The 23,231-nt window shown below is 48.0% G+C and overlaps 2 pseudogenes; both read left to right on the top strand.

Moving 5' to 3' along the window:
• The first annotated feature begins 4,167 nt into the window (after window positions 1-4,167).
• LOC137646189 (5S ribosomal RNA) lies at window positions 4,168-4,286 on the top strand (annotated as a pseudogene).
• Window positions 4,287-15,072: 10,786 nt separating this feature from the next.
• On the top strand, window positions 15,073-15,191 carry LOC137646188 (5S ribosomal RNA; annotated as a pseudogene).
• Window positions 15,192-23,231: the final 8,040 nt, after the last annotated feature.

Below are 23,231 nucleotides of genomic sequence, written 5' to 3'. Positions count from 1 at the left end.
ACTACGTTACTTTTACTACGCCTTTGTAGCTTCCTTCCCGTGTGTGTGTGTGTGGGGGGGGGGGGGGGGGGGGGTTGCTACGCCGTACGTTTTGTCTCAATTAGTTTATGAATCTAATTGTATTTGTTGATTTTTCAGCTTTGTAGAACGATTCCTTTCGGGGTTTTCGTTCTTTCTTTAGTGTTCATTTTTAAATTACATAATTACATAGTTACATTATTACAATTGTTATAGTTCTGTGTTGGTTACAGCTCTCCTTCCGTGAGTGTAAGTGGTTGTGGGGGCACGTGCCTGTTGTGTAATTCTTGTGTTCCTTTCCCTCTGGATTCCTCTTCGGAGCCTTCCTGGGGTAATGAATGTTAACTAATGATTTTTGTTTTATTTTTCACAGTTACCGATCTAGTTCGTTTCTGTAATGTGACAACGGAGTGAGCTGTCTTGTTGAGGCCTGGGGATTCGGCTGTTGCTGCCTCCCCTATAGATCTTCGTCAGAGGCGTGTCTCCTTCTCCTGGAAGTACTCCCGTGACGATTGACAGCTCTCCAGTTCATTTTAGAACACTCAGGAGCCTCGCCTCCTTGGGTGGGTAACTTTCCTTCCGAGGGAAGTTTTTTCTGTCCAGGCTTGAGTTTTTCCCCTTTGGGGGGTTCTTCTCTTGCCTTTTTTTCGTGCGACTATGCTCTTGGTGCTGAGCGGTCGCACCTGCAGTTACGCTCAAGGGGCTGGGCAACTGCAGGAGCCCCTCTTCGGAGGATTGCTCCTTTTAGGTCACTGGCTGACCCGTCTCTTCTACGAAGTGTTTCTCTTTCGTTCGCGAGAGAGTACACTCATAGAGACTCCTCTTCAGAGGACTCTTCTGCTGTTGTTGCTGTTGGCCGCCTTCGCCGTAAGGCTCACCGTCCGCTACGTCGTAAGGGCCTCCCATCTCCCTATAAGGGTGCTAAGAGGCGCCTTTTTGAATCTCCGTATGCAGCCTACAACTCCTTCTTCTTGATCTTCCGCCCCTGGTGCAGATGGACAGCAGTCTGACCTCGTCTTCCGACGGGCAACGGTCTTCCCGACGGACAACGGTCTTCCGACAGACATCAGTCTCCCGACGGACAGACAACGGTCTTCCGACGGACATCAGTCTCCCAACGGACAACGATCCCTTCGGGGCAAAGGGTTGCCTCCCACGGGGGTTCTTCCCTTGCGTGTCAGGGTTCCCCTGCGCGCCCTTCTGCAGTGTTCTCTCCTGCTCAGTGTTAGCGCACAGGCGCTCTCCTGCTCATCAGCGCTTTCCTGATTGCTAGCGCTCTACTGTTCGCCAGCGCTCTCCTGATGATCGTCTCTGCTGTTCCTGTTGGTTCCTGTTACGCGCCCTGTGCGCCCACGTTCGCCCTCGCAATCTAGAACTTCGGTTCAGGTCTTGGACAAGGACTCTTCTTCTACGCACAGGATTCCACGCGTTGCCTTCTGCTCGCCAGCGATCACCAGCTCGCCAGCGACCACAGACGCGTCAACGTTCGCCTGCTCGTCAGCGATCTCCTACGCGTCAACGATTGCCATCGATCTGCCACGCGTGTCAGTTCCCCTGGACACCATCAGTAGCGATCTAGCGCTCGCCTGCTGTGGACCACGATCTCCGGTAGCTGAGTCTTGCCGTAGATCTTCCTCCTGCTCGCCAGCGCTCACCTTTACTTCTGTCCTTCTGTGCGCCAGCTTTCTTCAATCGCCAGCTCACATCTTTGCGCCCTTTTCTGCCACGCACCAATGGGCGCCAACGGTTTTTTCTGACCGTATAGGATCGCCTGATTAACAGCTTGCTTCAGCGCTCACCTTCCTGATGCACCTGCGCGCCTTCTGTTAGCGCGATGCGCGCTAACCATCACTAGTCTCTTACGCGTTAGCGATCGCCTACGCGCCCGCGCGATTCTTCGCCTGCGCGCTAGCGTTTTGTTAACGCACCACCGCTCGCCAACGGGCCGTCGCTTGCCGACGCGCCATCGCTTGCCGACGCGCCATCGCTTGCCAACGCGCCTTCACTCGTCTACGGGCCATCGCTCGCCAGTACGCGCCATCGCTCGTCAACGCGCCATCGCCCGCCTACGCGCCATCGGTCTCTCGACCGCCTGCGCTCACCCGCGCGCCCACGTACCTGCGCGTCCACACGCCCACGTGCCCGCGCGACCGCACGCCCACGTGCCCGCGCGACCGCACGCCCATGTGCCCACGCGCCTACGCTCATGCGCGACCGCGCACATGCGCTCCAATGTTCGCCTGCGCGCGAACCAACGGCATTCCATCGCGCGGACCAACGGTGTTCCGTCGCGCGAACCGGCGGTGTACCGTCGCGCGGACCGACGGTGTTCCGTCGCGCGAACCGACGGTGTTCCATCGCGCGAACGTCGGCTTGATTCCTGCAGTATCCATTGCTTGCCTACGGGTCATCGCTCGCCGACCACCAGCTCTCGCCCTTCCTACCACGCTCGCCCTCCTGCTACGCTCCTTCGAGCACTTTCGTTTGCGCTCCTGCGTGCCCACGCATGGGCGCTTCCACGTTCGGCCACGCGCAAACCATTGATTTACCATCGCGCGAGCTCCAGGGGGATTGCGACCGCGATTCCCGTCAGGGTTTCGCAACATGGCCAGACTGGCGAGTCTTCTGGAGCGTATTTCCAGAACACGGTCCTCACCCCGTAAACGCAGAGCATGGCACATGCAAGAGCAGGAAGAATCTTCAGGGAGGTCTGAGCAACATTCTTCTTTCCAGAGCCTGGATTAGCCCTTCCCCGTCATTCCCTGGAAGGGTTTTGCCAGGGAGCTTTCCGTTCGAGATTTCGCCGTCGGCCAAGGGGTGACTTGTTTACCCCTTCCTCTTCTCCATCTCGTGAAAGGGGCTTACCAGGTCCTATCCCTCCTCGGTTGCGACCCGAGGTTTTGTACAAGGAAGCTCCAGGAAGATCATGGGTACTTTCCTCCTCTCGGGCTCAAGCACCTTGGCGTTTCGTCGCCAAGTTTCGAACTTGCGGGCAAGCTCGATGTTGGACCATCTGGACGCAATGACCGAGGGCTTCCTCTCGGGCGTCTCATCCGTGGATGTCGATAAACTCAGACACCCTTCCATCCTTGGGAAGAGCTTGTTTGTGCCCAAGGACAGAGACATAGACAGCGGTGTGCGGAGGAAGTCGACTTCCGTTTTCACTCCTCCAAGGCGCTTTCTTCCAGACCCTGCAGGCCTCCAGCGCCTCTTTCTTTCAGCCTCGTCGGCCTAAGTTATTGGACCGGCTACGGCAACTAAGACAAGGTGTCCAATAGCAGTCCCCTCCTGTCAGGAACAGGTAGCACGGGAGGCTCTCCCGGGGGGGGGGGGGGGGGGGGGCATAATCCTAGAGGGAGCGGCAGAGTTCACGAACACTAGGATTGGCAACCCCCCCTTGCAGGTCTCACGCTGGGAGGATGCCTAAGGTTACTCATCCGGATAACAGCTTCCCGATGCCGATTCCTGCACGATCTCCGTGATCAGCCAAGGATATCGCGCCTGCCGTCTCTGTCAGCGAATTCAGTGTCACTGAACCTCTATGCCATGGGGTCGGCAAGAGTTTTGCCCGTTTGGGCAGAATGATCCATGCCTTAGGAGTAGGTCCTCCATAGGATCGTCGATGGCTTCACCCCCCAACTTCTTCAGTCGATCCTTTCTTGTAGGAAAGCATCTGAGACGGGAATTCCGTAGTCGACCTCTCAGCTCTGATCAAGTTTGTCGAACAAACTTCGTCCTGTGTGGAACAGCAGAATCGATCAGACTGGTAACGAGGCGGCAGGACTCCTTAGGCCCTGGATCGGAAGGACGGGTACTTTCAGTTTCCATTCCATCCATCTTCCAGGAAGCTCTTGGAATTCAGCCTAGACTACAGGTGTTCCTACTTAAGATGCGGTGTAGCGATCCCGCCGTGGCATCGCGGGTTTTTCCCCAGAGAACTCTCCCTGCTTTCCTCATGGCCGCTCAGGAGCAGGCTTCCGCCTCCTTTGCCTTTTGGAGGTCTGGTCAACTCCGGTAGGCTCGGGTTCGACCTTCTTCAACGCCGGGACAAGCTTCCGGATCCTTACCATGAGTGAGGGATCATGGTAATTTGCTAGGAGCCTTCTCTACTTCTGCCTCAACATCTGGAGTATCTAGCCATGATATTGAGTCAACGGCCTTACCACATTGGAAACCCCGCTTCTCGTCCGTCCAGCGAGGTTAAGCAACGTCGGGTCTGGTCGGTACTTGGATGGGTGTCCGCCTGGGGACGCCAGATGCTGTTGCCTCCTCCTCCGAGCCTTCCCTTCAGTTGACTGTGGTAAGGCTGAGGAGAGTCGCAGTACCTGTTATCAGTCAAGCAGAGCTTTCAGCCCTACCTTGGAACGTTTCCTAGGTCTCTTTTCCTCATTGACCCGTCTAAAGTCCCGAACGGTCGCCTCAGGATAAGTTCCCTGTGGGGCGGCCCAAGTTCCGGTGGTTTCAAAGCAACGATTAACCGGACTTTCTGGCCCCTATGGGACCAGCGGAACGATTAGACCTGCAATGGGTGTTTACCTATGGAACCTCTTGATGGGAGTGGATATTCTCGTCCTTTCCCCACATTTTTTATGCTGTTCTCGGACTTGTCAAAGAAAAGGGGGGGGGGGGGCATGTTCCGGTTCAGGCCTATGGTCAGGACCCGAAGGATACCTCTCCATCATTCAGGCAGGCTTAGGGGCCGTACTCTGGCCCCTCTACAGATCCTACAGCTCCTGCCGAGTTGCTCCGTGCGCGACGACTTCATGGTACTGGCGTATTCCAACCAGCAAGGGACACATTTTCATACCTTCGCATCTTGCAGTAGAGATACTGAGATGATTTGAGATCTTCTCAATACCACTATCGGCTCGCTCATTCCGGGCAGAGGAATGTTCTCTCCGACTATCTGAGCAGAGCCTTGTAGATAGAGTGTACCTGGGGGTCTTTGGTCTTTAGTAACCAGCAAGTCCTGGCCTGGGGGACCTGATCGTGACAGCTTGGAGCTTCAAGCTTCCGCTGTTCTTCCCCCAGTCTCAGACCCCAAGACTCTTTGGCAAGATGCATTCCGGTGATGGTGGGACAACATTGACGCATGCGTCTTCCCTCCTTTGTTGTCTGTTGAGAATGGGTCTCAACAAGACCAGGTTGTCTGTCAACCTTTCAATGGCCCTGAGAGCTCCACTGAGACTATAGGCAGAACGGTTTCCGGACCCTCTGCTTCCTCTGACGGAACTCCCGGGAGAGCTTCTCCCACGGCACAGGCTACTCAAACAACCACACTGCAACATCTTTCACGAGCCGGGGCATCGCTTTGGCTTCACGCCTGGAGACACTATGCCTCCTCCTCAAGAAGAGACAACCCGCTGCAGTCACGGGGCGGAGGTCGCGTCATCTGCGATAGTCATCCGCAGGGGTCTACCAGGCGAAGTGGAGAGTCTTCTGTGGTTGGTGTCGTGGGAGATATACCTCTTCCCTTGAGGCCTCTTCTCCAGCAATAACGAACTTATTGCTTTTCGGCGGGAGGAACTCCTTTTCGCTCTCGGCAGTGAAGCCTGTCGCTCAGCCTTTCCCTGGCCTTCAGGCTGGAAGGAATAAACTTTTTCCTTCCCGCTGGACCTTTCCTCGCTCATGCGAAGCTGCGAACGTCCCTGCCCCCGGTCGGAGTGAGACCTCCAACATGGAGCATGGTTCGGACTTTTTAGTCCCTTAAGAGATCTTCTCAAGACCCATTACGTCAGGCCTCTGATCGTATTCCGTCTTGGGGCTCCTGCTCACTCTGGCCGCGGCCAGTGTGTTAGCAATCTTCTTGGTCTCGTACGACTCTGCCCTTTCTAAGGAGTGGGGGAAGGCAACATTCAGGTTCGCTCCTGATTTGTTGGCTAGACTCAGAATCTTGGGGTCCCGGCCCTTCGGTCCAATTCCTCCAAGATTTCGAGTCACCATTCTGTATCAGATGACCCAAAACCTTCTCCTTCTTGCCAGTAAAGGAATCGAGGGGTTATCTTTGGGAACAGCTGCAGTTTGTCCTCACGTGCAGCCGGGTTGGGAGCACATGAAGGACATGGGGGAGAGTCACCAGTATACCTCTTCAGCTCGGACTCAAGGACATTCTTCTCGACCTGAATCCAGACCCTCCCCCGTCACGTCGCCCTACAGCACGATGTCGGATACATCGCAACGTCCCTCGCCTTCGAGTAATACTACTCTGTGACGCAGGTGCTACAAGCTGGAGTCTGGAAGCGTCTAATGACCTTCGCAGCCCGCTTCCTGCAGGACGTGACCCACAGGAGTATCGATACGTTTCTATCGCTCTGTGGTGGCTACACAACAGCTGGTCTAACCTCAGGCTCCTTTTTGGACAGGTAGCACAAGGTTGAGGGCATTGTTATCAGGTTTTAGTCTGCATGAACGAAAGAAGTATGTCTGGCCCTTACTTCTTTCTTCATCATCCCCTCTACTGGGAAGCAGCATCCTGGTCTCTGTATAGCTGACCTCAAACCTCTGCAGGTAAACCATGCTTCCTTGTGTTCCGAGTATTGAGTCAATACTGTCGCGTCCCCCATACCCTGACGAGGTGGTATTAGGAACGTCCTAACCCAGAGTTCCTTCTGGAACTCCAGGTCAACTGCCTAGGACGGGTCACACTTCTTCCTTCACACACAAGCTTATGTAGGCCACACGGTTCCTTGCAGAGCAAGGAACTTGTGAGGTACAGGGACTCCTTTTCTCGAGTGCGACTCACTCGGATTCTGAGTTCCCGGGTAAAGCCAAAGCCGGTATGGCTGGGGACTTTCCACCCTTCCTAAGGGGTAAGTCACCCAATGTAAATAGCGTGGTTTGTATTTCGGTTACGGAACAAATGACAAATTCGGAGATAATTTGTATTTTTCCTAACCATACAAACCTTAGCTATTTACATATATTTGCCCGCCAGCCCTGTCCCCCAAGACAAGTCCTACCTCTAAGTTAAAGTGAAGCAGTTCACCGGTGTGTGAGGGGGGGAGGGGTAGCTAGCTACCACTCCCCTACCCCCCTGCTAACTAGCGCGGGGATAATACACCCTCGTTAAATTCTAATAGCTCGCCATTTCAGCTACGCTAAAAGGTAAACCCAATGTAAATAGCTAAGGTTTGTATGGTTAGGAAAAATACAAATTATCTCCGAATTTGTCATGTTAGTGGAATCTTATTACATTAATTTCCAGTGAACAGCAGAGTACTCCAAGGGAATGTGTTGCCACCTATGTTGTTTATCCTCCTCATGGATTTTGTAATGCGTAGAACAGTCAGAGATGGCGGAGAAGGATTGGACTGGATTAGTGATAGGTAGGAATTAAGCAGACCTAGAGTATGCTGATGGCACAGTTCTAGTTAGCAGAACACCACAGGATTTGCAATGTTTGCTTACCAGAATGCATGAAATATCACACAAGGTTGGGCTGAAGATAAACAGAAGAAAGATACAGATGATAAGAATGGAGTATACAATGGAAGATGAAATATCATTGGAAGGAGAGAGGATTAATGAGGTAGAATCATTCAAGTATTTAGGAATTATGATCTCCAATACAGGGTCTTTAGAATTAGAGTTTAGTGAAAGATTGAAAAAAGCAAATCAGACAATGGCTACGTTAGGTAAAATTTAGATATCAAATAGCCTTTAATTACATATAAAAATCAGACTATATATCAGTTTAGTGAGATCGGTGTTACTCTATGGACATGAGTCATGCTATGGCAATGAAACAATCTCCAATAGATTTAGTAGATTTGAGAACAAAGCCCACGGAAGGATATTGGGAGTTAAATGGCTGGACAGGATTAGAAATGAGACTATAAGAGAGATTACTCGAGTGCCATAAGTGGACGAGATCATGATGAGGGGTATATGGAGATGGTTTGGGCATGCTCTCTGCACTCCACAAGAGAGATTAGCTAACCAAATGTTCAGCTGGGCTCCACAAGGCAGTAGAAGATTTGGAAGACCCAGGCCTACATGGCTGAGAACTATGAAGCGCGAAGTAGATGATGAATGGAGAAGTATTGAATTAAATGTCAAGATAGACACGACTGGCGAAATCTAACTGAGGCTCTTTGTATTAATAGGTGTAGGAGATGATGATGATGATGATGATGATGATGAACATAAGAGCGTGCTTGTGGAAGTTTCTGTAACCTGCATGTTCATTTGTATAATAAAGTATTTGTTTTTTTGGTAACCTTAATGGTCATTGTTGTTAAAGTTAAGTGGTGTTATATTTAATTTTTTTCAGTAACCTTAATGGCCATTTATAGTGTCTTTTATTTGTTCTGTCCTGCTGAAGCAAACAATTGCCATTCTAAAATGAGGACCACAGGTAAGCTTTAGAAACATCCCAGATTGGCGTTGTTCTCTTGTTCTAGAATGGGGTTTGAGACTGGCTCAAGCTCAATAATATCTTGTAGTTTCCGCAACCTCACCATCCTTGCAAGCAAAGGATAGGGGGGGGGGAGAGTTTAGGGAAACCTATAGGTCTACCTGCTTGGTCATCAGCAGCTACTGGTCCTAGCTTGGGTGGAGAGGGAGCTTGGGTGCTCATCATATGTATATATGGGCAGTTTCTATGGCGTTGTACTGCTAGGGTATTGTCAGTGTCCCTTACCCTTGCCATTCATGAGTGACCTTTAAACTTATAGTCCCACTTAGGTAGTAGGTTAGCCAAGGCACCAGCCACCTGTCAAGATACTACCGCTAGAGAGTTATTGAGTCCTTTGACTGGCTAGACAGTACTACATTGAGTCTCTCTCTCTGGCTGGCTTATTTTTCCTTTGCCTACATATACACTGAATAGTCTGGCATATTCTTTCCACATTCTCCTCTGTCCTCATTCACCTGAAAATACTAAGATTGTTAAACAATTCTTCTTTGCCTAAGGGGTTAACTACTGGGATAGAGAATGTGATGGGTGTCGAGAGTCTTGGCAAAGTTACAAATGAAAATATAGCACATTTCATAAGTTTCTTTTCAGCAAACAATCTTGTCATTGGAGGTACTCTTTTTCAACACAAGAACATCCACAAGTATACATGGACTTCACCATGTGGTAATTAAAAAATCAGATAGATCCTGTTACTATTAATAAAAAGAGAAGTAGGACGCTGAGAAATGTAAGAAGCTATAGAGGTGCAGATATTGGTAGTGATCACCAGCTCCTCGTTGCCACACAAATTAAAACTGAAAGCACCCAGCAGAGAGATGGATAGAATACCTAGGTTTGATACAACTAAGCTTTCAGAAGAAGAGCATGGAGAAATATTTGTAATTGAATGGAGGAATCGATTAGCAGTTCTAGAGACTTTCAGAGACGAAGAACAGACAATTAATGAAGAATTGTGTGATACTAAGAACAAATATCAGTACGTTGGGAGTGAAGTCTTGGGGCATGCAGTTAAAAGGAGAAAGCCATGTATATCAAAAGATACTTGGGATACTATAAAAAGGAGACAAAGACAGAAATTGATTGTTGAAAGTTTTCGAGGAAGTAATGAAAATTTCAAGGTAGAGCGTGCTAAGTATTCCAGTGTTGACAGTGAGGTCAAAAGAAAAGCCAGGAATGACTGGAAAGAATATTTAGACAGTAAAGCAGATGAGGCTGACAAAACTATGAATTCAGGAATTTCAATATTAATGAAATCTTGATTAGGGCAAAGAAGAAGAAGCATATACCCATCAAAAAGAGAGATGGCTCTGTTATAGCAACAGAAGATGAAGAAAGACATCGTTGAATGGAACACTTTAGTGAGGTTATGAATAGGAGATATGAAGGGAATAATTTGATTGATATACCTGAAGCTGATGAAGACCTTCATGTGCCAATGAATGAATTCAGTGTTTTTGAAGTTGAAGCTATCCTTAAAAACTACAGATGGAAAGCCCCGGGATACGATGGAATAACTGCCGAGATGATACTGGCCAAATATGAAGCGACTCCCAGACTACTTACAAGATTATTTTTTAGAATGTGGCATGAAGAGGCAAAACCTGATGAATGGGAGTTAGGAGTATTGGTGAAAATAGCAAAAAAATGGAGACATGACTAATTGCAATAACTACAGAGCCATAACACTTACGTCAGTTATGAAAATGTGTAGTATGCTTATTCAAAAGAGACTGGAGAGAAAGCTTGATGAAAAGCTGAGATGAATAAGCAGGATTTACAAAAGGTATAAGTTCCACTGACCAAATTTTCATTTTGAGACAGGTACAACAATGCATAGAATATAGAAATCCCCTTTTGATGGCATTTGGGGACTATAAAAAAGCCTTGAATCGTGTGCACCAGCTCATTTTGTGGAGAGTCCTGCGTTATTAAGGAATTCCTCTTAAATATGTAAATTTGATTAAGTCTGTTCATGATCATAGCAAGTGCAAAGTTAATTTGTTCCGTAACCGAAATACAAACCACGCTATTTACATTGGGTTTACCTTTTAGCGTAGCTGAAATGGCGAGCCATTAGAATTTAACGAGGGTGTATTAACCCCGCGCTAGTTAGCAGGGAGTGGTAGCTAGTTACCCCTCCCCCCCTCACACACCGGTGAACTGCTTCACTTTCACTTTTGGCTCGGACATGGACAGACGTCTCTGTCTTTGTCCTCGCTTGGCAGCCATTGTTTGTTTTGTCTTTACTTAATCACTTACTTTTCTTTTACTCAATATATATGTAAACATTTTTTCATGTTTATGTATATATTTGAGTATAGAAATCAGTAAGTCTCCTTTTCAGAGTTTGTGCTTGTGTGTGTAGTGTACGATATCTCCGTGGAGCCCTCGGCAGTTAGGCCACCATGGTGTAATTTCATGGGTCGCGATCGAGTTTGACTTCGGTCTTTCTCTCTCTCTCTCTCTTGAGGTCGTTCAACCTTTTACTACGTTACTTTTACTACGCCTTTGTAGCTTCCTTCCCGTGTGTGTGGGGGGGGGGGGGGTTTGCTACGCCGTACGTTTTGTCTCAATTAGTTTATGAATCTAATTGTATTTGTTGATTTTTCAGCTTTGTAGAACGATTCCTTTCGGGGTTTTCGTTCTTTCTTTAGTGTTCATTTTTAAATTACATAATTACATAGTTACATTATTACAATTGTTATAGTTCTGTGTTGGTTACAGCTCTCCTTCCGTGAGTGTAAGTGGTTGTGGGGGCACGTGCCTGTTGTGTAATTCTTGTGTTCCTTTCCCTCTGGATTCCTCTTCGGAGCCTTCCTGGGGTAATGAATGTTAACTAATGATTTTTGTTTTATTTTTCACAGTTACCGATCTAGTTCGTTTCTGTAATGTGACAACGGAGTGAGCTGTCTTGTTGAGGCCTGGGGATTCGGCTGTTGCTGCCTCCCCTATAGATCTTCGTCAGAGGCGTGTCTCCTTCTCCTGGAAGTACTCCCGTGACGATTGACAGCTCTCCAGTTCATTTTAGAACACTCAGGAGCCTCGCCTCCTTGGGTGGGTAACTTTCCTTCCGAGGGAAGTTTTTTCTGTCCAGGCTTGAGTTTTTCCCCTTTGGGGGGTTCTTCTCTTGCCTTTTTTTCGTGCGACTATGCTCTTGGTGCTGAGCGGTCGCACCTGCAGTTACGCTCAAGGGGCTGGGCAACTGCAGGAGCCCCTCTTCGGAGGATTGCTCCTTTTAGGTCACTGGCTGACCCGTCTCTTCTACGAAGTGTTTCTCTTTCGTTCGCGAGAGAGTACACTCATAGAGACTCCTCTTCAGAGGACTCTTCTGCTGTTGTTGCTGTTGGCCGCCTTCGCCGTAAGGCTCACCGTCCGCTACGTCGTAAGGGCCTCCCATCTCCCTATAAGGGTGCTAAGAGGCGCCTTTTTGAATCTCCGTATGCAGCCTACAACTCCTTCTTCTTGATCTTCCGCCCCTGGTGCAGATGGACAGCAGTCTGACCTCGTCTTCCGACGGGCAACGGTCTTCCCGACGGACAACGGTCTTCCGACAGACATCAGTCTCCCGACGGACAGACAACGGTCTTCCGACGGACATCAGTCTCCCAACGGACAACGATCCCTTCGGGGCAAAGGGTTGCCTCCCACGGGGGTTCTTCCCTTGCGTGTCAGGGTTCCCCTGCGCGCCCTTCTGCAGTGTTCTCTCCTGCTCAGTGTTAGCGCACAGGCGCTCTCCTGCTCATCAGCGCTTTCCTGATTGCTAGCGCTCTACTGTTCGCCAGCGCTCTCCTGATGATCGTCTCTGCTGTTCCTGTTGGTTCCTGTTACGCGCCCTGTGCGCCCACGTTCGCCCTCGCAATCTAGAACTTCGGTTCAGGTCTTGGACAAGGACTCTTCTTCTACGCACAGGATTCCACGCGTTGCCTTCTGCTCGCCAGCGATCACCAGCTCGCCAGCGACCACAGACGCGTCAACGTTCGCCTGCTCGTCAGCGATCTCCTACGCGTCAACGATTGCCATCGATCTGCCACGCGTGTCAGTTCCCCTGGACACCATCAGTAGCGATCTAGCGCTCGCCTGCTGTGGACCACGATCTCCGGTAGCTGAGTCTTGCCGTAGATCTTCCTCCTGCTCGCCAGCGCTCACCTTTACTTCTGTCCTTCTGTGCGCCAGCTTTCTTCAATCGCCAGCTCACATCTTTGCGCCCTTTTCTGCCACGCACCAATGGGCGCCAACGGTTTTTTCTGACCGTATAGGATCGCCTGATTAACAGCTTGCTTCAGCGCTCACCTTCCTGATGCACCTGCGCGCCTTCTGTTAGCGCGATGCGCGCTAACCATCACTAGTCTCTTACGCGTTAGCGATCGCCTACACGCCCGCGCGATTCTTCGCCTGCGCGCTAGCGTTTTGTTAACGCACCACCGCTCGCCAACGGGCCGTCGCTTGCCGACGCGCCATCGCTTGCCGACGCGCCATCGCTTGCCAACACGCCTTCACTCGTCTACGGGCCATCGCTCGCCAGAACGCGCCATCGCTCGTCAACGCGCCATCGCCCGCCTACGCGCCATCGGTCTCTCGACCGCCTGCGCTCACCCGCGCGCCCACGTACCTGCGCGTCCACACGCCCACGTGCCCGCGCGACCGCACGCCCACGTGCCCGCGCGACCGCACGCCCATGTGCCCACGCGCCTACGCTCATGCGCGACCGCGCACATGCGCTCCAATGTTCGCCTGCGCGCGAACCAACGGCATTCCATCGCGCGGACCAACGGTGTTCCGTCGCGCGAACCGGCGGTGTACCGTCGCGCGGACCGACGGTGTTCCGTCGCGCGAACCGACGGTGTTCCATCGCGCGAACGTCGGCTTGATTCCTGCAGTATCCATTGCTTGCCTACGGGTCATCGCTCGCCGACCACCAGCTCTCGCCCTTCCTACCACGCTCGCCCTCCTGCTACGCTCCTTCGAGCACTTTCGTTTGCGCTCCTGCGTGCCCACGCATGGGCGCTTCCACGTTCGGCCACGCGCAAACCATTGATTTACCATCGCGCGAGCTCCAGGGGGATTGCGACCGCGATTCCCGTCAGGGTTTCGCAACATGGCCAGACTGGCGAGTCTTCTGGAGCGTATTTCCAGAACACGGTCCTCACCCCGTAAACGCAGAGCATGGCACATGCAAGAGCAGGAAGAATCTTCAGGGAGGTCTGAGCAACATTCTTCTTTCCAGAGCCTGGATTAGCCCTTCCCCGTCATTCCCTGGAAGGGTTTTGCCAGGGAGCTTTCCGTTCGAGATTTCGCCGTCGGCCAAGGGGTGACTTGTTTACCCCTTCCTCTTCTCCATCTCGTGAAAGGGGCTTACCAGGTCCTATCCCTCCTCGGTTGCGACCCGAGGTTTTGTACAAGGAAGCTCCAGGAAGATCATGGGTACTTTCCTCCTCTCGGGCTCAAGCACCTTGGCGTTTCGTCGCCAAGTTTCGAACTTGCGGGCAAGCTCGATGTTGGACCATCTGGACGCAATGACCGAGGGCTTCCTCTCGGGCGTCTCATCCGTGGATGTCGATAAACTCAGACACCCTTCCATCCTTGGGAAGAGCTTGTTTGTGCCCAAGGACAGAGACATAGACAGCGGTGTGCGGAGGAAGTCGACTTCCGTTTTCACTCCTCCAAGGCGCTTTCTTCCAGACCCTGCAGGCCTCCAGCGCCTCTTTCTTTCAGCCTCGTCGGCCTAAGTTATTGGACCGGCTACGGCAACTAAGACAAGGTGTCCAATAGCAGTCCCCTCCTGTCAGGAACAGGTAGCACGGGAGGCTCTCCCGGGGGGGGGGGGGGGGCATAATCCTAGAGGGAGCGGCAGAGTTCACGAACACTAGGATTGGCAACCCCCCCTTGCAGGTCTCACGCTGGGAGGATGCCTAAGGTTACTCATCCGGATAACAGCTTCCCGATGCCGATTCCTGCACGATCTCCGTGATCAGCCAAGGATATCGCGCCTGCCGTCTCTGTCAGCGAATTCAGTGTCACTGAACCTCTATGCCATGGGGTCGGCAAGAGTTTTGCCCGTTTGGGCAGAATGATCCATGCCTTAGGAGTAGGTCCTCCATAGGATCGTCGATGGCTTCACCCCCCAACTTCTTCAGTCGATCCTTTCTTGTAGGAAAGCATCTGAGACGGGAATTCCGTAGTCGACCTCTCAGCTCTGATCAAGTTTGTCGAACAAACTTCGTCCTGTGTGGAACAGCAGAATCGATCAGACTGGTAACGAGGCGGCAGGACTCCTTAGGCCCTGGATCGGAAGGACGGGTACTTTCAGTTTCCATTCCATCCATCTTCCAGGAAGCTCTTGGAATTCAGCCTAGACTACAGGTGTTCCTACTTAAGATGCGGTGTAGCGATCCCGCCGTGGCATCGCGGGTTTTTCCCCAGAGAACTCTCCCTGCTTTCCTCATGGCCGCTCAGGAGCAGGCTTCCGCCTCCTTTGCCTTTTGGAGGTCTGGTCAACTCCGGTAGGCTCGGGTTCGACCTTCTTCAACGCCGGGACAAGCTTCCGGATCCTTACCATGAGTGAGGGATCATGGTAATTTGCTAGGAGCCTTCTCTACTTCTGCCTCAACATCTGGAGTATCTAGCCATGATATTGAGTCAACGGCCTTACCACATTGGAAACCCCGCTTCTCGTCCGTCCAGCGAGGTTAAGCAACGTCGGGTCTGGTCGGTACTTGGATGGGTGTCCGCCTGGGGACGCCAGATGCTGTTGCCTCCTCCTCCGAGCCTTCCCTTCAGTTGACTGTGGTAAGGCTGAGGAGAGTCGCAGTACCTGTTATCAGTCAAGCAGAGCTTTCAGCCCTACCTTGGAACGTTTCCTAGGTCTCTTTTCCTCATTGACCCGTCTAAAGTCCCGAACGGTCGCCTCAGGATAAGTTCCCTGTGGGGCGGCCCAAGTTCCGGTGGTTTCAAAGCAACGATTAACCGGACTTTCTGGCCCCTATGGGACCAGCGGAACGATTAGACCTGCAATGGGTGTTGACCTATGGAACCTCTTGATGGGAGTGGATATTCTCGTCCTTTCCCCACATTTTTTATGCTGTTCTCGGACTTGTCAAAGAAAAGGGGGGGGGGGCATGTTCCGGTTCAGGCCTATGGTCAGGACCCGAAGGATACCTCTCCATCATTCAGGCAGGCTTAGGGGCCGTACTCTGGCCCCTCTACAGATCCTACAGCTCCTGCCGAGTTGCTCCGTGCGCGACGACTTCATGGTACTGGCGTATTCCAACCAGCAAGGGACACATTTTCATACCTTCGCATCTTGCAGTAGAGATACTGAGATGATTTGAGATCTTCTCAATACCACTATCGGCTCGCTCATTCCGGGCAGAGGAATGTTCTCTCCGACTATCTGAGCAGAGCCTTGTAGATAGAGTGTACCTGGGGGTCTTTGGTCTTTAGTAACCAGCAAGTCCTGGCCTGGGGGACCTGATCGTGACAGCTTGGAGCTTCAAGCTTCCGCTGTTCTTCCCCCAGTCTCAGACCCCAAGACTCTTTGGCAAGATGCATTCCGGTGATGGTGGGACAACATTGACGCATGCGTCTTCCCTCCTTTGTTGTCTGTTGAGAATGGGTCTCAACAAGACCAGGTTGTCTGTCAACCTTTCAATGGCCCTGAGAGCTCCACTGAGACTATAGGCAGAACGGTTTCCGGACCCTCTGCTTCCTCTGACGGAACTCCCGGGAGAGCTTCTCCCACGGCACAGGCTACTCAAACAACCACACTGCAACATCTTTCACGAGCCGGGGCATCGCTTTGGCTTCACGCCTGGAGACACTATGCCTCCTCCTCAAGAAGAGACAACCCGCTGCAGTCACGGGGCGGAGGTCGCGTCATCTGCGATAGTCATCCGCAGGGGTCTACCAGGCGAAGTGGAGAGTCTTCTGTGGTTGGTGTCGTGGGAGATATACCTCTTCCCTTGAGGCCTCTTCTCCAGCAATAACGAACTTATTGCTTTTCGGCGGGAGGAACTCCTTTTCGCTCTCGGCAGTGAAGCCTGTCGCTCAGCCTTTCCCTGGCCTTCAGGCTGGAAGGAATAAACTTTTTCCTTCCCGCTGGACCTTTCCTCGCTCATGCGAAGCTGCGAACGTCCCTGCCCCCGGTCGGAGTGAGACCTCCAACATGGAGCATGGTTCGGACTTTTTAGTCCCTTAAGAGATCTTCTCAAGACCCATTACGTCAGGCCTCTGATCGTATTCCGTCTTGGGGCTCCTGCTCACTCTGGCCGCGGCCAGTGTGTTAGCAATCTTCTTGGTCTCGTACGACTCTGCCCTTTCTAAGGAGTGGGGGAAGGCAACATTCAGGTTCGCTCCTGATTTGTTGGCTAGACTCAGAATCTTGGGGTCCCGGCCCTTCGGTCCAATTCCTCCAAGATTTCGAGTCACCATTCTGTATCAGATGACCCAAAACCTTCTCCTTCTTGCCAGTAAAGGAATCGAGGGGTTATCTTTGGGAACAGCTGCAGTTTGTCCTCACGTGCAGCCGGGTTGGGAGCACATGAAGGACATGGGGGAGAGTCACCAGTATACCTCTTCAGCTCGGACTCAAGGACATTCTTCTCGACCTGAATCCAGACCCTCCCCCGTCACGTCGCCCTACAGCACGATGTCGGATACATCGCAACGTCCCTCGCCTTCGAGTAATACTACTCTGTGACGCAGGTGCTACAAGCTGGAGTCTGGAAGCGTCTAATGACCTTCGCAGCCCGCTTCCTGCAGGACGTGACCCACAGGAGTATCGATACGTTTCTATCGCTCTGTGGTGGCTACACAACAGCTGGTCTAACCTCAGGCTCCTTTTTGGACAGGTAGCACAAGGTTGAGGGCATTGTTATCAGGTTTTAGTCTGCATGAACGAAAGAAGTATGTCTGGCCCTTACTTCTTTCTTCATCATCCCCTCTACTGGGAAGCAGCATCCTGGTCTCTGTATAGCTGACCTCAAACCTCTGCAGGTAAACCATGCTTCCTTGTGTTCCGAGTATTGAGTCAATACTGTCGCGTCCCCCATACCCTGACGAGGTGGTATTAGGAACGTCCTAACCCAGAGTTCCTTCTGGAACTCCAGGTCAACTGCCTAGGACGGGTCACACTTCTTCCTTCACACACAAGCTTATGTAGGCCACACGGTTCCTTGCAGAGCAAGGAACTTGTGAGGTACAGGGACTCCTTTTCTCGAGTGCGACTCACTCGGATTCTGAGTTCCCGGGTAAAGCCAAAGCCGGTATGGCTGGGGACTTTCCACCCTTCCTAAGGGGTAAGTCACCCAATGTAAATAGCGTGGTTTGTATTTCGGTTACGGAACAAATGACAAATTCGGAGATAATTTGTATTTTTCCTAACCATACAAACCTTAGCTATTTACATATATTTGCCCGCCAGCCCTGTCCCCCAAGACAAGTCCTACCTCTAAGTTAAAGTGAAGCAGTTCACCGGTGTGTGAGGGGGGGAGGGGTAGCTAGCTACCACTCCCCTACCCCCCTGCTAACTAGCGCGGGGATAATACACCCTCGTTAAATTCTAATAGCTCGCCATTTCAGCTACGCTAAAAGGTAAACCCAATGTAAATAGCTAAGGTTTGTATGGTTAGGAAAAATACAAATTATCTCCGAATTTGTCATGTTAGTGGAATCTTATTACATTAATTTCCAGTGAACAGCAGAGTACTCCAAGGGAATGTGTTGCCACCTATGTTGTTTATCCTCCTCATGGATTTTGTAATGCGTAGAACAGTCAGAGATGGCGGAGAAGGATTGGACTGGATTAGTGATAGGTAGGAATTAAGCAGACCTAGAGTATGCTGATGGCACAGTTCTAGTTAGCAGAACATCACAGGATTTGCAATGTTTGCTTACCAGAATGCATGAAATATCACACAAGGTTGGGCTGAAGATAAACAGAAGAAAGATACAGATGATAAGAATGGAGTATACAATGGAAGATGAAATATCATTGGAAGGAGAGAGGATTAATGAGGTAGAATCATTCAAGTATTTAGGAATTATGATCTCCAATACAGGGTCTTTAGAATTAGAGTTTAGTGAAAGATTGAAAAAAGCAAATCAGACAATGGCTACGTTAGGTAAAATTTAGATATCAAATAGCCTTTAATTACATATAAAAATCAGACTATATATCAGTTTAGTGAGATCGGTGTTACTCTATGGACATGAGTCATGCTATGGCAATGAAACAATCTCCAATAGATTTAGTAGATTTGAGAACAAAGCCCACGGAAGGATATTGGGAGTTAAATGGCTGGACAGGATTAGAAATGAGACTATAAGAGAGATTACTCGAGTGCCATAAGTGGACGAGATCATGATGAGGGGTATATGGAGATGGTTTGGGCATGCTCTCTGCACTCCACAAGAGAGATTAGCTAACCAAATGTTCAGCTGGGCTCCACAAGGCAGTAGAAGATTTGGAAGACCCAGGCCTACATGGCTGAGAACTATGAAGCGCGAAGTAGATGATGAATGGAGAAGTATTGAATTAAATGTCAAGATAGACACGGCTGGCGAAATCTAACTGAGGCTCTTTGTATTAATAGGTGTAGGAGATGATGATGATGATGATGATGATGATGAACATAAGAGCGTGCTTGTGGAAGTTTCTGTAACCTGCATGTTCATTTGTATAATAAAGTATTTGTTTTTTTGGTAACCTTAATGGTCATTGTTGTTAAAGTTAAGTGGTGTTATATTTAATTTTTTTCAGTAACCTTAATGGCCATTTATAGTGTCTTTTATTTGTTCTGTCCTGCTGAAGCAAACAATTGCCATTCTAAAATGAGGACCACAGGTAAGCTTTAGAAACATCCCAGATTGGCGTTGTTCTCTTGTTCTAGAATGGGGTTTGAGACTGGCTCAAGCTCAATAATATCTTGTAGTTTCCGCAACCTCACCATCCTTGCAAGCAAAGGATAGGGGGGGGGGAGAGTTTAGGGAAACCTATAGGTCTACCTGCTTGGTCATCAGCAGCTACTGGTCCTAGCTTGGGTGCTCATCATATGTATATATGGGCAGTTTCTATGGCGTTGTACTGCTAGGGTATTGTCAGTGTCCCTTACCCTTGCCATTCATGAGTGACCTTTAAACTTATAGTCCCACTTAGGTAGTAGGTTAGCCAAGGCACCAGCCACCTGTCAAGATACTACCGCTAGAGAGTTATTGAGTCCTTTGACTGGCTAGACAGTACTACATTGAGTCTCTCTCTCTGGCTGGCTTATTTTTCCTTTGCCTACATATACACTGAATAGTCTGGCATATTCTTTCCACATTCTCCTCTGTCCTCATTCACCTGAAAATACTAAGATTGTTAAACAATTCTTCTTTGCCTAAGGGGTTAACCACTGTACTGTAATTGTTCATAGGCTATTTTTCTCTTGGTAAGAGTGGAAGAGACTATTCAGCTTTGGTAGGCACCTATTCTAGGACACTCCAAATCAAAACCATTGTTCTCTAGTTTTGGGTAGTGCCACAGCCTCTAGACCATGACCTTCCACTGTCTTGGGTTAGAATTCTCTTGCTTGAAGGTACACTTGGAAACACTATTCTATCTTATTTCTCTATGACTTCAAGTTTTCATAGTTTATATATGAAAGATCTATTTTGTTGTTACTGTTCTTAAATATTTTTTTCAATTGTCCATTACTTCTCTTGTAGTTTGATTATATCCTTGTTTCCTTTCCTCACTGGGCTATTTTCCCTGTTGGAACCCTTGGACTTATAGCATCCTTCTTTTACAACTATGGCTGTAGCTTGGCTAATAATAATAATAATAATAATAATAATAATAATAATAATAATAATAATAACAATACTAATAATAGGTGCTGCTCCCCCTCATACACTTGTGTTATTGTCATTACTTAAATTATTGTTCAACAATCCCAGTTGGGGTTTGCTATTCTATGCTAGGGGTAACATACAGGATGCATTAGTATTGACAAAGCCAAAATTCAATGGCCTACCCCACCATAATTTGTGATGGATCACCAACCCTATCTTGATTTTCTGATCTGTTATGGGGAGGTTTTCTCGAAATTTATTTCCCAAACTTAAATTTTCCTACAGTTCAGAGAAAATATTACACTAAAATCTAAATACCTGACCATTTTTTTTCCTCTTGAGGATCTTTTGGCTTACACACCTTTATTACTCCATGTTCTTCTTCCTCCGTAGAACTGTCACATTTATCTGAGAGCTTAATTGTAAAGAGGTTTTTGATCGTAAGCATTTACAAACCTTTCATCCTTGAAATAGTGAAATGTTTTCAGCACAAATGGAATGACTGTTGGATTCATTAATAAGATAGTTAATGGCAGGTGGTGCGAGTGGGTGAGTAGACCTGCCCACCCATCTGTTGAACTCTTCACTTATATCTTCCGCCGCAACGTGAACGTAGGTACCGTTGTGTCCTACCAAAGGCTGTTTATTCTTTTTCTATTCCCTTCAGTTTGATTGGTGATATCAACTTCATGTATGTGAAGGGAACGACGCAGGATTGCAAGTATATATTAGACACTTTGGTTTTATGAAAAATCAGTGATAGATAGTTTTTCTTCTAATTAAGGAAACATGTGCATGTGTTATATGTTGTGCTTGGTGGTAGACGGTTGTCTGTGATGGGAACTCATTATTGCTTTGGTACTAGTCCTTAGAGACCGTACAGCACAAAAACCCCCAAAACAGGGTTAGACAAAGGAAAAACCTATTTTGAGGAGGTACTTTGTGGTCTCCAGGACTCTTGGTTCTCCCTAGCCTTGTGCAGGGAAGTAGGGCAATTGATTATCACTTGAGAACTCAGAGATGGAAGCTGGGCGCATAATGATGAGCTGTTAGCTTTGTCTCCAACTGGGACAAAGGTTCTTTATGGGGTGATGATACAATACATTAATTATGTCACTCATAGCAGACAAATTTCAGCATTTGAGGTGCTGAGTTAAGTTTAATCGAGCCTGAACTCGATGGTCTCCTTTACACATTGTAAGTCCATGCATTGCACCTTGATGCACTGGCACTACCTTATCACAGGAAAGTTCTTGGTGACCACACATCACCTCCCCAAAAATAGGTTTTCCCTTTGTAAAGAAACCTTACCTAACTTTTGTTAGATTGATTATTTACTACTGAGTTTGGATCTCGCACTGAGGACGAGCTTTGACAGGATTTTTGCCTTGAATGGTAAGGCCATCTCATGCTCCTTCCTGTTCTAAGAGTAATCCATATTCAAATTTTTGCATAAGTTGTCAACAGAGGGTCTACCATGACAGAGGGAGAGAAAAGGGACTTACGAAAAAGTTATAAAACCTGGCTATTTTACTTACGCAACTACTCTGGACCAAATTATAGTTTTATCCTAAATTATGTTTTAATCTTAAATAGTTGCTGTCTTAAGCATCCTTGGAGTTTGGGGTGAATATAGATAATAAGGAGCATTAAAAAGAACAGATCACAACATTCATTAAACTCAAAAGAGTACATTGGTCTTAACTGTGAACAACAAAAACTAATAAAATCTTATCAATAACCCTAATGGAAAAATATTCTATTCCAAAAATCATTCAGTTGTCTTTAGAACTTAATACCAATGTAGCACTGGGTATATTTATTACAACATTCTTTTAGGGTGCAAATCGAAATATTTTTTCATTTGTCTACCATATCTAATGTAAAGTATTTCATCCAGACTACTAAATTGCATTTATAAAGAATTATAAAAAGCCACAAAGGAATTATTCTGAAATGAGTGCTGAACACTCGGATCAAGAGGGAGAAAGCAAACAGGATAGTGAAAAAATCCATAATGAATTGATGAAAGGTAAAAGAAATGAAATGCAGAAGCTTTTCATAATTCTAGTGGGGCCTCAAAATATATCCTTGTAGGAGCTACCCCCAAAGTCTTCAGTGCGTGAAAAGGTAATTAAAAAAATGGTTTGGTTGTGCTTTTAATAATAACAAAGACTGAGTAACAATTTTCCATGATGGGTTAAAATGCAAAATTATCAAATACAGTAAATCTTAGGTAAAATATTAAAGAAATATAGCATGCAAACCTAGACTTTGAATCCAGTAGTGGGTTAAACTTAAACTTCAGGACCTTCAAAGTCATTCTTCAATTACTGAAAAGCTAACTTATAGGCAGCAGTTACCATGCACTGCAGTGAAAACGTTTGGGTATACAGTATATAAAAATCTGCACTTGATTAACATAGATAATTACTTATTTGTATCAGATATATCACAATTTGTCTTAATTAATTGCTTATTAACATTAGAATAAAAATCTTAATTATATTAAAGAAAAATATATCTAAAATAAAGAGCTACATGCATTTGAAAGAAGAAAGTATATTTTCGAACCAAAGCCCCATATTTAATAATCTTGCTATCACATATTATCATCAAACTACAGACCAAATAATACCTTAATTCTCATAATGTTGATCCAAGGGGTTATATAAAATAAATATTAGTTTTTGCCTAACAATTCCAGCTTCTTAATAATTCAGTGGTTAGATGAATTAATAATGCTAAGGCTTGTATTTCATTAAAGATTTGTTTTTTAGACATGACATTCCCTCTGTTTGAAATCTGGGTAATCACATAAAGTTACCAGTTATTACCACACATTCAGGAATTAGGTCATATTTTTGGTCCAAAATAAGACCTATTTAAAGATGAGACAGTATTACCACAAAGTGGCATTCTTTAAACATACAACCTAACAGTGGGTTTAATTCTTTATTACTAA

Source organism: Palaemon carinicauda, chromosome 8 (assembly GCF_036898095.1).
Source record: "Palaemon carinicauda isolate YSFRI2023 chromosome 8, ASM3689809v2, whole genome shotgun sequence".
Classification (NCBI taxonomy): domain Eukaryota; kingdom Metazoa; phylum Arthropoda; class Malacostraca; order Decapoda; family Palaemonidae; genus Palaemon; species Palaemon carinicauda.
This window is presented reverse-complemented; position numbering and strand designations above follow the sequence as displayed.